Source organism: Pongo pygmaeus, chromosome 3 (assembly GCF_028885625.2).
Source record: "Pongo pygmaeus isolate AG05252 chromosome 3, NHGRI_mPonPyg2-v2.0_pri, whole genome shotgun sequence".
Classification (NCBI taxonomy): Eukaryota; Metazoa; Chordata; class Mammalia; order Primates; family Hominidae; genus Pongo; species Pongo pygmaeus.
Window position 1 is genome coordinate 107,467,315 of NC_072376.2, and position 14,464 is coordinate 107,481,778.

Consider the following 14,464-nt stretch of genomic DNA (forward strand, 5'->3'; position numbering starts at 1 on the left):
CTACTAAAAAATACAAAAAATTAGCCGGGCATGGTGGCGGGTGCCTGTAGTCCCAGCTACTCGGGAAGCTGAGGCAGGAGAATGGCATAAACCTGGGAGGCGGAGGTTGTCGTGAGAGGAGATCATGCCACTGCACTCCAACCTGGGCGACAGAGCCAGACTCTGTCTCAAAAAAGAAAAAAAAAAAAACGAAAAAAAATTGTCACCTGAATACTAAAGATTGTTCTTAACCAAGGAACTTTCCATTAGCAGTTTCTTCTGCTTGGAATGCTCTTCTTACAGGTCTTTACATGGCTGGCTCTTTCTCACCATTCAGGTGTCAGCTCCAAGGGCTCTGCTTTAAGCAGACATTTTCTGAATTTGCCTGTCTAAAGCTTTGTTTTCCCAAATATCATCACATTATTCTGTTTAAATTTTATTATTGCTTTTTTTTCTATTTGTTATTATCACATTCATTAGTGTTTGTTTTCCCACTAGTATGTAAAGTCCATGAGAGAAGATACCTGACACGCTGCTTCACCATCATATGTCCAACGCTTAAAACTAAGCCTACCCCATAGCAGTTGCTCAATAAATATTTTTTAAACAAATGAATAAAAATGCTAATTGAAAATGATTTTGGTAATATTCGTAATTATATCTTATTTTTACCAAAAAGTTACATGAAATCACATTTAAAAAATTTGAGTAGAGACCTAGAGTGAAATGAATGTCAACAGGCAAAGAGAGGAAGTACACTTAGAAATGTGATAGTCTCAATATGGAAAATTTAAGGGCAGTGATATTAAGCCTGTTACTACCACTTAAGGCCCTACCACTTAAGGCCCTAACTCCAAAGCCATATTTTGGTCTTACCAAAGTGTCCCATATTAGAAATTGTCATATACTTTCTGGTTAACGTCTCCTATTTTAAGAACCCAAGTATCACCTCCCCCTCCACAAAGCCTTCTCTGAGCTCAGTCTCCAGGAACTTTTATTTTCTATGTTGCATGTTTATCTCATGGCCTTTGCTGTATTATAATTGTAGCAATGTAGCCACCAGTCTGTCTCCCTCACTAGCTTTTAGCCTCACTGGGAACAGGGATTGTGTCTAGAGTGCCAGGTCCATAACAGGTACTAAGCAAGTGTTTATTGAATGAAAGCATAAAATAAATAAGAAATATTCCATGAGAAGGATTAGAACTGCTAATTAAAATTATAAAATGGATTTGTCAGGAATGTAAGTGAGTTGAAGTAATTTTTAATAGAATAAAGCAATAAAAAAGGATATACTAAGCCAATTGGAGGGGGAGGGCATGATGTTATGCACACTTAGGAAATTAAGAAAACATTGTTGGTGCCAATAAGTCTGTGCACTGGCTTCCAACTGATATGTGGCTTGTCATCTGAATAAAGTTTTCATCACTCACTTGGGACTTTTTATACATTATTTACTCTTTTTGATAAACTTCTCAATAGCTGCTATTCAGATAGATGCATTTTCCAGTAACACCTGATATGCATTTTAAAATGTAGCTTTTAATTGATTGCCAGTAAACTCAATGAAAACTTTCATCAGTGTACTTTGAACTTCATTATTCTACCCAAAAGAAATTGCAGCAGACCTTGGGCGCATAAATATTTAAAAATCTCTATGTAGAGGCCCTATTAGCTCCATGGGTACTTTTGTCATAATTTTAGCACTTAAATACTACTTAGGATTGCTCCTTCAGATTGTATCCTGCTTCAAAATCTCTACAGTACTACTATGCATAATTTTACCTAATAGCTAGAAGACTAGGTCTTTCAAAGGGACGATCATACAGTTGAAATGGACATATTTTTATTGTGTTTTTAAAAATTACACAGATAATTAAACAGAGAAAGAAAAATTGGTGTTCAGGACAGAAATTCTGTTCAGGTTCCCAAAGGCCTTGTGAAATACACCACAGTATTGTCATAGCTTTGCTGCTGTAAGCCTGGAAACTGGTGTGCGCTTTTCCCTTCTGCTATTAGGAGGAAACGCTACCAGTGTCACATTTCTAAGAAGGAGACAGCAAGCAATGAAATCAAGCATAACTCTTGATACCAGAGTTACAGCATCCAAAGTAGTTTTCCTTCTTTTAATTTGAATGCATTCTCACATATTTGGATGTAGTTCTGTTCTGGCTTAAATGTTACTGTATAGAATAAAGGTTTACAGAAGGTCTTTCTGTGAACAGAGGTATGGAAAGTCTACACATGGCATTTCCTGTGAACAGATGGCATGGTACATTAGGAGAGCATAAGGTGGGATTTGTGTTATGGGCAAAGGGGGAAATGAATCTGAAAGGACAGGGCCAGGTCAAGGTGGTGGAAAGGCCTTTATTCTATGCTGAGAAGTTTGAACCCTCTGTTGCCAGAGGGGGTCTTGATTAAAAAAATCAGCCTAGTAACAATATAGAAGATTGATGGAGGAGAAAGGAAAGTGGTGCCAGGGAGACTAGATTGTGATCATTTCAGTATTTAAAGTTAGATAAAAAGCTAAGTCTGAATTTCAGTAGGAACAGAGGAAAGAAAAGGAGACAAGCTCCAGAGATTCAAAATATACTCAAGAATCTTGAGTAGATAGTAACTAATTGGAAATAGGGGAGAGCAGAAGTGAGACACTGAAATTTTTAGCGTGGTTGACTAAGTAATGATACTGCCATTAACCAACACCAGAGAAACCAAAATAAGAGCTGTGTGTATGTGTGTGTGTGTGTGTGTATGCGTGTTGGCCATTGTCAACAAAAATATATATGCCCTAAATTGGAAGACTTCATTCCGTTCCATGGTAATGTGTTTTCCCATAGGAAAATAATTTTACTGAGATTTGTTCCTGTGGTGTTACTGAAAGGTATAGTAGTAAGGGCCCAAGATTTAAGGTGAGATGACCTGAATTCAGTTTCTATCTATATTTCTTTCAAACATTCACACATTGGGCTATTCCCTTACCTGCTCTGAAGTTCACTTTCCTCATATATAAAGTAGGGATACTTTCTTATTGCCTATCCCGATGAACAAATGAAAGAGCACTTATAAAAATATAAAGTGCCACATAAATGTGAGTTGTTAGATTTCTACAGACCATTAGGAGGTGGACCGTAAGAGAGGTTTTTACCCAAGCACCATGTATCCGTTAGCCCTTAGACATGTTTTTGAGGTTCCTGGACTTTATTCTTTCGTATTCTCTACTGGTGTTAAGTGTCAATTATAAGGGGGCAGTTTGTATATGTTTTTCCAAACATAAGTATTTATGTAAAACAATTGGTTTGATTCATTGGTTCTATACCAGTTACCTTTAAAACAAAACAAAGACATAAGTAGTTTAATTACTATATTGACATGCTATTTGTTAACATTATTTCATCTCTTTATTGGGTCATGAAAAAAAGTTTAAGGATTTTCTTTATTCTTACGTTTTCTACTTTTACTGTCTTTCCTCAGCTCAGTTGCAGCTCTGTTCTTGCTCAATCTAGGACTCATACCAGATTGAAGTAAATTAGAGGATGGAAAACAAAACAAAACAAAACGAAACTCAGAGTACATTCCTGTCAGTTTTCACCCACTCCAAAGTAATCTCATGAAAGTAAAGTTTTCAAAAACCAAAAGAATTGCTTCCATCCATCTTAAAGTCTAATTTAATCAGGTCTTGACAATGTATTTTACATGACAATATTCACATCTACCAAAGTATAGAAGTGAGATTTTTCATTTTTAGTCCTTTTTTTTTCATTACTCTTTAGTTATTTTTGACACCACGTTTTAAGAAAATTTCAGGCCTTGTCAGTCAGAACGGCAAGTAGAAACAACCACATTTTATATGTGAACCAAACAAGATTAATGGATGTTTCATTCATTTTTTACAAAGATTAGTTTGTTTTATTGTTTTCTTACTATTTCCTCTTTTTAAAAAATATATTTTGATTAAAAATATAAAATGGTCTGGGCGCAGTGGCTCACGCCTGTAACCACAGCACTTTGGGAGGCCGAGGCGGGCGGATCACGAGGTTGGGGGATCGAGATCATCCTGGCTAACACGGTGAAACCCCGTCTCTACTAAAAATACAAAAAATTAGCCGGGCATGGTGGCGGCCACCTGTAGTCCCAGCTACTCGGTAGGCTGAGGCAGGAGAATGGCATGAACCCAGGAGGTGGAGCTTGCAGTGAGCCAAGATCACGCCACTGCACTCCAGCCTGGGCGACAGAGCCAGACTATATATAATACATAATATATATGTAATATATACTATATATAATATATATTATATGTAATATATATTATATATAATATATTATATATTATATTTAATATATTATATATACATTATATATAATATATATTATACATATAATATAATATATTATAATATATATTATATATTATCTTATATATTATAATATATAATATATAATATCTCATATATTCTAATATATATAAAAATATATAAAATGAATAATGATATTCCTGAGCTTTGCAATTTAAGTCTTCCATATGCAAATTAAATCTTCCATATGAAAGTGTATTTATCATGGAGCTGTAAAATAGACCAGTGTTTTTGTTTTTTTAAGGAATTTCCAGAGTTAATCCACATTCCTGTTTTCACTGCCTAAATTTAATCATTCAGTGATATTTTCTGAGCTACTGCCTTATAATTAATAAACAGTGAAAGTCAGTTTAAACTTGGTAGACAAATATTCTCCTCTCCCATTGAGACCATTGAGTTGGTTTTTGCTGAGTCCCTCCTTCCTGGGATTCTCCCCTTTCCATTCTAATGTATGACTTTAGCTTGTCTTAGGGAATCCACCAATCTTTGCTTCTTTCCTTTTAGCTGACATAAATCTCTCTGGCATGGATGGTTTCAGGACCACCTTTTTGACCCCCCTCGAAAGATACTTTTTATTCTTAAGATTCTGGTTGTACTGCCTAATCAAATATACAGCAGTTTTTTTTTTTTCTAGAAATAACTATTTCATAAAATTAATAGCATATTGTTAATTATGGGTATCTGTATGAGTGAAAATATCCTCTAGTGAGTCATTTCTAAAAAAGAAACATTGAGAATTCAGCTACACCTTTATAATGAAAGAAAACAGTTGTTTAAAATGTCAGATAATGATTTATCATCTGGGTATTAGAATCATCCAGAGATTAATGGAATTAAATGTTCTTGTCCAGTCTCTTGTTGTCACATAGACGTAATCTAATTTCCATTTGGAGTAATTGTAGAAATTTTTGATTTAGTGAGGATTAATTCCTTACCTTTAAGAAATCTCTACTTACAGGTATATGATGATTTTAAGAATTGCAGCCTTTTTAAAAAGTAGAAAATGCTTGAAATTATATTGCGAATATTTATTATGTTAAATAACACTTTTGCTATTGTCCTTCATGTCATATAAATATACATTTAGCTCTAGGAGAAAAAGAAATTAAAATACTGATAATACAGCTGGAAACCCAGCTATTATTATTAAACATGATGAGAAATCAGTGAAGTTTTAATATAGGTTCAATTAGCAACAACTATAACAAAAATAACTTGATATTCTGGATGCTTTTCATTCTTCATTATTACCTTATTTTATTAAACATAGTTGTTTTATTACTGGTTATGGTTATGTGTATTTTATGCACTATGAATTTAAGAACAATTTCTATTGATAAATGATAAAGTGCTTTAGTTTAGTTTGCCATTTGGTTTCTGTGATGTCATATAAAAGTTTAAAAAGATGCATTCTTTGCTATGGTTTCCGGATTTAGTTTATTCCATCTTAACAACTTACATACAGCATTATTTCAGTTGAAAAGAACAAATGACCTATTTATTAATTGAGCAGCCAGTACTTCTCATACTAATAATGGGTATGTATTACAATAAAGTGGCAGCAGTAAGGTTGGTAGACTTATGTATGATTTTCCTGTGGGGTCCTGGGAGCCCAAATTATTTATTACTTGAGAACAAAGAACCTTAGAGTTAAAGGTAAGTGGGTCTGTATGTGATATGCCTAATAGTAGGTCCCTAAAGTATGAAAAAAGCCCCTTGTTTTTGGGAAAAAAAAAAGGATAAAAACAGTTCGTAGTTTACTTCTAACTAGGCACATGGTAGAGTCAATTTTCTTTCTCCTCATTCATTTACACCGAGCGTCACCTGTTCCCTCAGGTGAAAAATGAGGACTAGCTTGGATTATTAATATTTTGCTTGTACCCATTTGCCCCTGAAGAATGTCTCATTACATAAATTTGTAGTATTCACAACTGACTAAGTTTGTCAAGAACATATTTTAAAATCATTCACGGCCGGGTGTGATGGCTCACGCCTGTAATCCCAGCACTTTGGGAGGCCGAGGCTGGTGGATCATGAGGTGAAGAGATCGAGACCATCCTGGCCAACATGGTGAAACCCTGTCTCTACTAAAAATACAAAAATTAGCTGGGCGTGGTGGTGCATGCCTATAGTCCCAGCTCCTCGGGAGGCTGAGGCAAGAGACTCGCTTGAATCCAGGAGGTGGAGTTTGCAGTGAGCTGAGATTGCGCTACTGCACTCCAGCCTGGTGACAGAGCGAGACTCCGTCTAAAAACAAACAAACAAACAAAAAAAATCATTCACTACTTAGCTTCTTGCTTTCTTAACACCTAATTTCAAGGAAGCATTAAATTAAAGCATTAATGTAACAAGATTACAATTTCAGTTACCTAACATTGATCTGATAGAGTATTATTATTACCAAGCTAAAAGTACCAATATAGGTATTTATCATAATAATGAACAGAGTATTAGTACATTTTCTTTGCAATTGTATTTTTTTCCCAAAGCTGCTTCTCCTTACTAAAAGTTCTATTGAAATTGTATGGGAATTCAAATTCATTTTAAAAGCTGAAACAATATACTAATAAATAAAATATTTCTTATTCCTTAATCATTCATTTATTTATTAGTTTATTTATTCAGTTAACAAGTAAGTGGCTCTGTTTATGCCAGGTACAACTTTCTTGGGCCCTCAAAAACATATTTTAAGCTTTATTTGTTCATAGGGTTTTCTGAAATTATATTTACTAAAAGTCAAAAGTAAATAGCCAAATGGCTAATAAGCACATGAAAAGATGCTCAACATTATTTATCACTAGGAAAATGCAGATTAAAGCCACAGTGAAATTCTTCTTTGGGAAACAGTTGGACAGTTCTTTACTATGTTAAACATAAAATTAGCATATTAGCAGTTTTACTACTTGGTATTTACTCAAGAGTAACGAAAATATAAGTTGAGGCCGGGCATGGTGGCTCACGCCTATAATCCCAGCACTTTGGGAGGCCAAGGTGGGTGGATCACTAGGTCAGGAGTTCGAGACCAGCCTGGCCAATATGGTGAAACCTCATGTCTACTAAAAATGCGAAAATTAGCCAGGCATGGTGGCAGATTCCTGTATCCCAGCTACTTGGGAGGCTGAGGCAGGAGAGTCACTTGAACCTGGGAGGCGGAGGCTGCAGTGAGCCAAAATCATGCCATGGCACTCCAGCCTGGGCAACAGAGTGAGACTCTGTCTCAAAAAAGAAAAAGAAAATATAAGTTGAAGCAAAAACTTGTTTATAGCAGCATTATTCATAATGGCCCAAAAGTGGAAACCAACCCAAATGTTCATTAGCTGATGAATGCATAAATAAAACCTGGCATACCCATACAATGAAATTATTCAACAATAAAATGAATTATTGATTCCCAGTAATGCAGGTACTAACATTAAATCCATTTCTTTGATGAGGAAACTAAGGCACATATGTAACTTACAGTGTAACTGGAGAAAGAAGAAAACACGGGGCTGCTTGACTTCAGAGTACTCAACCTCTACACTGGAATGAGGTGGTGTTGTTGTTGTTGTTGTTTTTTATATTTTAAGTTTTAGGGTACATGTGCACAACGTGCAGGTTAGTTACATATGTATACATGTGCCATGTTGGTGTGCTGTACCCATCAACTCGTCATTTAACATTAGGTATTGTTTGTTGTTCTAAAGCATTACCCCATCCTTTTTCTTTTCTTCGTGGCCAAACTTTTTGAAAGAGTGACTTGATTCCTGTCTCACTTTCCTTGCTTACCTCCCACCTTCAGTGAAAACAGCTCAGCTGCCAGTGCTTTTTCTTTTGTAATAACTGCTTTTTTGAAGTAGAATTTATATACCATAAAATTTGCCCTTTTAAATTGTGCATTTCGGTGGTTTTTAGTATCACAATACTTTCTGAATGTTGTATGTAATGACCTTTTTCAGTCTCTTTCATATTTAATCTTTCCATGCCATTCGACATTGTTGACCCCTCAGTCCTTCACTCTGTCCTCATTCAGCCCTTTTTCATTCTCCTTCTGCTGACCTCATAATTGTTTTTCAGTCTTTATGCCCTTGTCTTCCTTGACCTACTTTGTAAATGTTGATTTTTGTTTACTTCTCATTACACATGCTACTTCTGAGAGATCTCATGACCTTGGGAGCCACCTTTATTGGCATGTTGCTCATAAATGTTTATTTTAGTAATTTATCCAACAAATATTTATTGTGCATTCATTATGTAGAAGGCTCAGTTTAGGGACTTGAAGTCTATGCTATTATTGAACCTATATTCTATGGGGAAGACACAAGCAATAACAAATAACAAGGAAGTCTGCAATTTTAAATAGTATGAGAGTGGTAGGCTTTGCTGAGAAGGTGCACTTTGAACAGGGACTTGAACGTAAACATTTAGCCATGCAGCTCTCTGCAAGAACGTACAGTAAATAGAAGGATACCAATGGTAAACTGGTCAGGGACATTTAAAGAATGGTAGGAGGACAAGTGGGTTGGAGCTGAGAGAGGGGGTCCCTAGTCCATGCTGTCAGAGACAAGATGAGAGAATAAAGTGGGGCTAGGCTATATGGACCATTAAAAGGACTTTAGCTTTTACTCTGAGTAAAATGGGGAAGCAGTACAGGGCTTTGATTAGAAGAGGAATGTAATCTGAGTGAGGTTTTTAAGTGACTTCTGTTACTTCTGTGCTGAGAATAGACTATGTGGTGACAAGGTTTGAACCAGGAAACCAAGAATACAAAACTAATTACTGAATTGATGCAGTCTTCATCTCTCCGGTATTCTAGACTAGTATATTTAAATGCCCATTGAACATACTTCAGTACAACACAGATATCTAAAGTTCATCATGTCCCAAACTAAATCCATCTGCTCTTCCCAGCTCCCTGTTCCAAAGTTGCCCCCTCCTCCCAAAACCTTGCCTTGGCAGAGACCCAGCCACTCAGAGAAGAGCCCCGCTTGACTCTTCATGTATTCCTTGCCCATCAGTCAAATTGAAGATTAAAAAAACCTTTAAGTTCTCTTTAGTAAGGTATATCAGTTACTTTAATTTCATCCACTGCTTAATTTGTTAGTCCTATCTTTCTGCTACCGCTCAATACTCAATATTAAAATTCAAGCAGTTCCTTGAGAGAAATGCAGGATACAGCAAATCCGTCCTGAGTTTGTGAGTGCACTGTTTAATCCACTACCTTGCCTGGGCATGGGCCTATACATCTTCAGTGACTGATATAAAGGCTTTATGTGGTACTATAGTCCAGCCAGACAGATTTGGGCTGAATCTCAGTTCTAGAATTTATTAGTCAAATGACTTCAGACAAGCCACTTAGTAACACTAAGCCTCATTTTCTTTATTTAAAAAAAGGCAAAAACATAACCATATGCCAGTGTTGTTTTTAGTGTTAGAGATAATATTTCCAAAGCCCCTTTTGGATAGTCCTTGATAAATAATACTTCTACTCCCTCTAGACCGCATGCCTCAAGAAGACAGAGGAAGAGACTTTTTACATTAAGGCTCACTCTTTGTGTTTTACAGTTCTGTGGGCTTTGTCAAATGCATAATATCATTCATTTGCAATTACAGCATCATACAGAGTAGTTTCACTGCCCTAAAAATCCCGTGTTTCACTGTCATCTCCTTACAACCACCAGTCTTTACACTGTCTATTGTGTTGCCTTTTCCAGAATGCCGTATAGTTAGCATCATACAGTATGTAGTCTTTTTTTTTTCCCCCTAAAGAGATGGGGTCTTGTTCTGCCATCCAGGCTGGAGTCCAGGGGCACAGTCATAGCTCACTGTAGCCTCGAATCCCTGAGCTCAAGGGATCCTCTCACCTCAGCTGGGACTACTGGTGTGTGCCACCACACCTGCCTAATTTAAGTTTTTTATTTTATTTTTTAAATTTTTTGTAGAGACAAGGTCTTGCTATGTTTCCCAGGCTGGTCTCGAACTTCTGGCCTCAAGAAATCCTTCTGCCTTGGCTTCCCAAAGTGCTGGGTTTACAGATGATGTGAGCCACTTGTGCCCAGCCCAGTATGTAGCCTTTTCAGACTGGTTTCTTTCCCTTGGCAGTTGAATGGGTAATTTTAATGGAATCAGTGTCTAGATTCTCCATTTCTACGTGAACTCTTTATTAATATTGATCTGGCTAAGAATAGTGCTTTATTCACAATACTCTTTCTCTTACCTTACAAGAGAAAAGCACACCCTTATCCATCCCAAATGTTATTATGGTGCATTATCCTGGAGTCATAGAAAATTTAACATTAAAAATTCAACTAATGCATTAAATTTGTATTGCAGTATGACAGGGTGGCCAGGTGCAGTAGCTCACGCCTGTAATCCCAGCACTTTGGGAGGCCGAGATGAGCAGATTACCTAAAGTCAAGAGTTTGAGACCAGCCTGGCCAACATGGCAAAACACCCATCTCTACTAAAAATACAAAAATTAGTCAGGTATGGTGGCACACGCCTGTAGTCCTAGCTACATGGGAGGCCTAGGCAGGAGAATTGCCTGAATCCAGGAGGCAGAGGTCGTAGTGAGCCAAGTTAGTGTCACTGCATTCCAGCCTGGGCGACAGAGCAAGACTCCATCTCAAAAAAAAAAAAAAAAAAAAGTATGACAGGGTGAACAACTGAGGACTGTTATAAAAATATGTAAAAATTCTATGAGGCAGCAAGATGGAAATAAAGGTCAAGAAAATAAATAGCAATGTAAATTTCACCTGCCAAAAGAAGCATCTCTGTGTGTTACTTAGATAGTGATTGTATTAAATTATTGTAGATTTAGTTGCTATTGAGTATATTTAAAATAGCTGGTGTGTTTTGTTTTAAAGTGTCAATATTTCCAATAGGGTAGAAATTAAATTCTTTGTAAGTACATATTTTACCACAGGTGAAAATTTTATATGTCAATTTGGTAATGTGTAAATGGTTACATAATTTTTCAAAATTCTTTTAAGAGTCTGTGAATAAAGGCAGTTAAAACCTGGTAGCCTATCTTACTCTATAAAACCCAAGTTTGTCAACCTGGCTTATAAAATCCCTCATCACCTTATTCCTTCTAGTTAGTTTTGTTTTGTTTTTAACTACTTTCTGTCTTGCACTCTAAGCTCCAGCAAGAAAGATCTATTCGAAGTTCTAAGTATGTGTTGTGGTCTTTCCTGCCTTTGTCTTGATTGTGTTATTCTTCCCTTCTTTGCCTCACTACCTTCTGCCCATTCTTTAGGATCCAGAAGTCTGGAGTGAGGAATTACCTCTTCTGCCCCCACTTCATGTTGGCCCAGATGCTCATTTTCCCTTCTCCTATGGTTTCCTCCTCTAGTCTTTTTGCTATATTGTTTTACATTTAACTTCTATTTTGTTTTTCTGGAATTAGACCTGGAAGGTCTTTAAGAGTAGGAACTATGTTTTATCTTTGCCTGTTCAGCACCTAGTTATATACCTGTGTCGACAATAAGTTAATTCATTAGATAAATATTAATTTTTGCATTAAGCAAGGAAAGGTGCATTTCAAATAGTTTGAAAGTTAATTCTTATGTGTAACTATTTTTTTTGGTCAGTTACACTGTAGAAAGTTATTTTTCTTCTATGCTGATTTTTTTTCTGGCTGTAATATTTACATTTACTGGTAAGATTTTAGTAAGCTTTCATATGAAGATGAGCCTAAAGATGATTTTGAGAACCACCGTTCTAATAGAAGGAACACATTACTGTAAGTAATCAGGCAAGGTTTCTAGTTTTGGCTCTGTCACAAAGTTGCCATGTGACCCTGGGCAAAGTAACCAGCCTGGGGGTTGATTTTCTTATCCGTAAGGATGAGTAAGTGACCAGAGTCTCCCAAAAGTTTCCTTTACCTTTGATTTAATCAAGAGAAAATTTTAGTAAAGCAAACAAATGATTATCTTTGACAAGAAATAAAAAATATGGGCTGATTTATTTTCTACTCATTTATACTGTGGACTTTATAGGTGGTATATGGAGATACTATGTACCTTGTTTATGTCACCTGCAAACCATATACTGTAGTGTCATGGCTTGGATTCTATCCTTAATCTAAAAATTAAATTTTCAACTTGTCATAATTATAAATATAGAAGTTTATATTTAACCTGTAAATATTATGTTGTTATAATTTTAGGTTATATTTTAGCATCTTTCACTAAATATATGATGTATCTGATTAATATTATACTTTCCTATACATTTCTATCATTCTCTAAATGAACTTACATTGACATATTTTTTGTGACCAATTACTTAGTCACTGCAGCCTTTCTCATTGAGAAGCAATATTAAAAAAAATTACAAAACTGCTTTGCTGTGTCATTTGGATTCATAATATGTCATAACTAAGTTTTATAAAGCTTGATTGACTGACATTTAGATATGACTTTTATAAAGGGTTTGAGATTGTGTTGTTTGGCCGAAACAAAGGCAGTATTTCCTTTCTTGTCTTTGAGTCCACCTAGCCCCACTTTTCTCCACCTGCCTGAGGAAAGCTGTATTTCTTCAGACAAACTTCATAATTGCCCTTCTGTGCCTGATTTGGGCCTCAGGAAAGGCCCACAGCATCTGTAAAGCTGGCAGCAGAATGGTATTTCCAGGCAAGCACAGGGTTGCTGGGTAGTGAGCCAATCCACAGCTTTGTCTGAGCAGCTGAGAACTTTGCCGGAGTATTACCACGGTGTTCAGTAACACAGACCTGTGCCATGAGCAAGTAAAGCACTGAGCAAGTGTCAGGGTCAATATTTATAGACCACTACGTAGCTGCCTTGCATAGACAGAAAAACGGGAGAGTAACATGCACACAGAGGGCAAGGAAAGAAAGACTGCAGTGGAGGGAATGTTAATTTCCAATTTTTTTCTGAAAATGTATTCTTTTTAACTGTCAGGTTCAGACTTCTGCTGATTAATAACCATTTGGCGCTGAGCTATGACAAGAGAGGAAACAAAAAGTTAAAAAAGCAAGCCTGCCATAAGTGAGAAGGTAAGTAATTAGCCAGTTCGGTCTCGCTGTTACTCGTAAACTCTCTCTCCCTGTTGGCTGTACTGCATCAGTAAGCAAAGGGCTGTGTGGCATGTCAAAGCTAATGAGGAGGGCTGCCTGCTGGGTAAGAATGTTCTTGGTGGCAGAGCCGTTTTGTGTGCTGCTGTTGAGAATGCCGGGTACATTCACAAGACGTTTCCTGCGTGTGGTAGGAACAGCTCTCAAACACCAATTTCATATTGTGTCCTATCAGTAAGTTTCTGTCTCTTCATTCTGTCAAACTCAAGGTCTTCCAGTTGGTAAAGTCCTATTTACTTTTACGTCGGTATTAAAACATTAGTGTCAGTTAAGTTTATCGTACTGAGTGGTCTAGACATGGATTGTAAGGGAAACATTCAGATGAACGTATGAAGGTGCAGTAGTCAGTGTCAAAATGTGGAAGCTGGGAATTGGGGTACTGTGGGGTCTTTTTAAAAAAGAAGCCAACCTCTATTTGCCAGTGCACTGAAGTGAAATAGTACCTTTGGGATTAGAGAGAACCTGGGGCGGTGAGAAGTGAGAACAGTCTTCCTAACCCACGGTGCCAAAGGCAAGCACTGAGAAGTTCTGTGCTTGTCCAGGTCACTTGCTATTGGATTCTTAAAAACTGCGACTCCCTACTCAATCTCAAACTGAAATTAACATCTCCTCCTATGCATTAATAGTTCGTTTTTTCCTGTCATCACGGGTAGCACTTTAAATATGTTTCTGTGTATGTTCACGGTGCTGTAGCATGTTCATCTTCATTATGGTTTTTCATATTCCAGATTATCATTAAAAGCACTGGCACTGAAGGAGACAGAAAGAATTGTTTTCTATGTATTTTCTGGTTCTAGCTCATGAAATATATATACTTGTATGTTTATATCCACTACACATGGACTAGAAAGTAAATTATGTTGTTTCACTAGAACTGTGGACTTAACTAGAGGAAAGTTATCTGCTGACATAATGAAAATTTCCTTGATTGCTTTTCAGAATGTAGAGCTATCAGCATTAGCATGATATTTAGAACTGTTAAGTTAGGTTATAGATGGTGATTATAGGTCCAAAGGGTTTTCTGTACTACATATTTAAGTTAAAAACAAAAATGAGATTG

The 14,464-nt window shown here is 36.5% G+C and overlaps 1 protein-coding gene across 8 annotated transcripts in view; it reads left to right on the forward strand.

Moving 5' to 3' along the window:
• The window catches only part of BMPR1B (bone morphogenetic protein receptor type 1B), a 399,677-nt gene that overhangs the window by 222,241 nt on the left and 162,972 nt on the right, over positions 1–14,464 (forward strand). For 4 of the 8 annotated variants that reach the window (XM_063663922.1, XM_063663921.1, XM_054484521.2 and 1 more), the window contains one exon: positions 13,232–13,326. The exons of 3 other annotated variants lie outside the window; for them this stretch is intronic. The gene's annotated coding sequence lies outside the window, so the exon portion shown is untranslated. Of the gene's footprint in view, positions 1–13,231; positions 13,327–13,498; positions 13,579–14,464 lie in introns of those variants that run through there. One more of the 8 variants, XM_063663927.1, reaches the window with a different exon arrangement.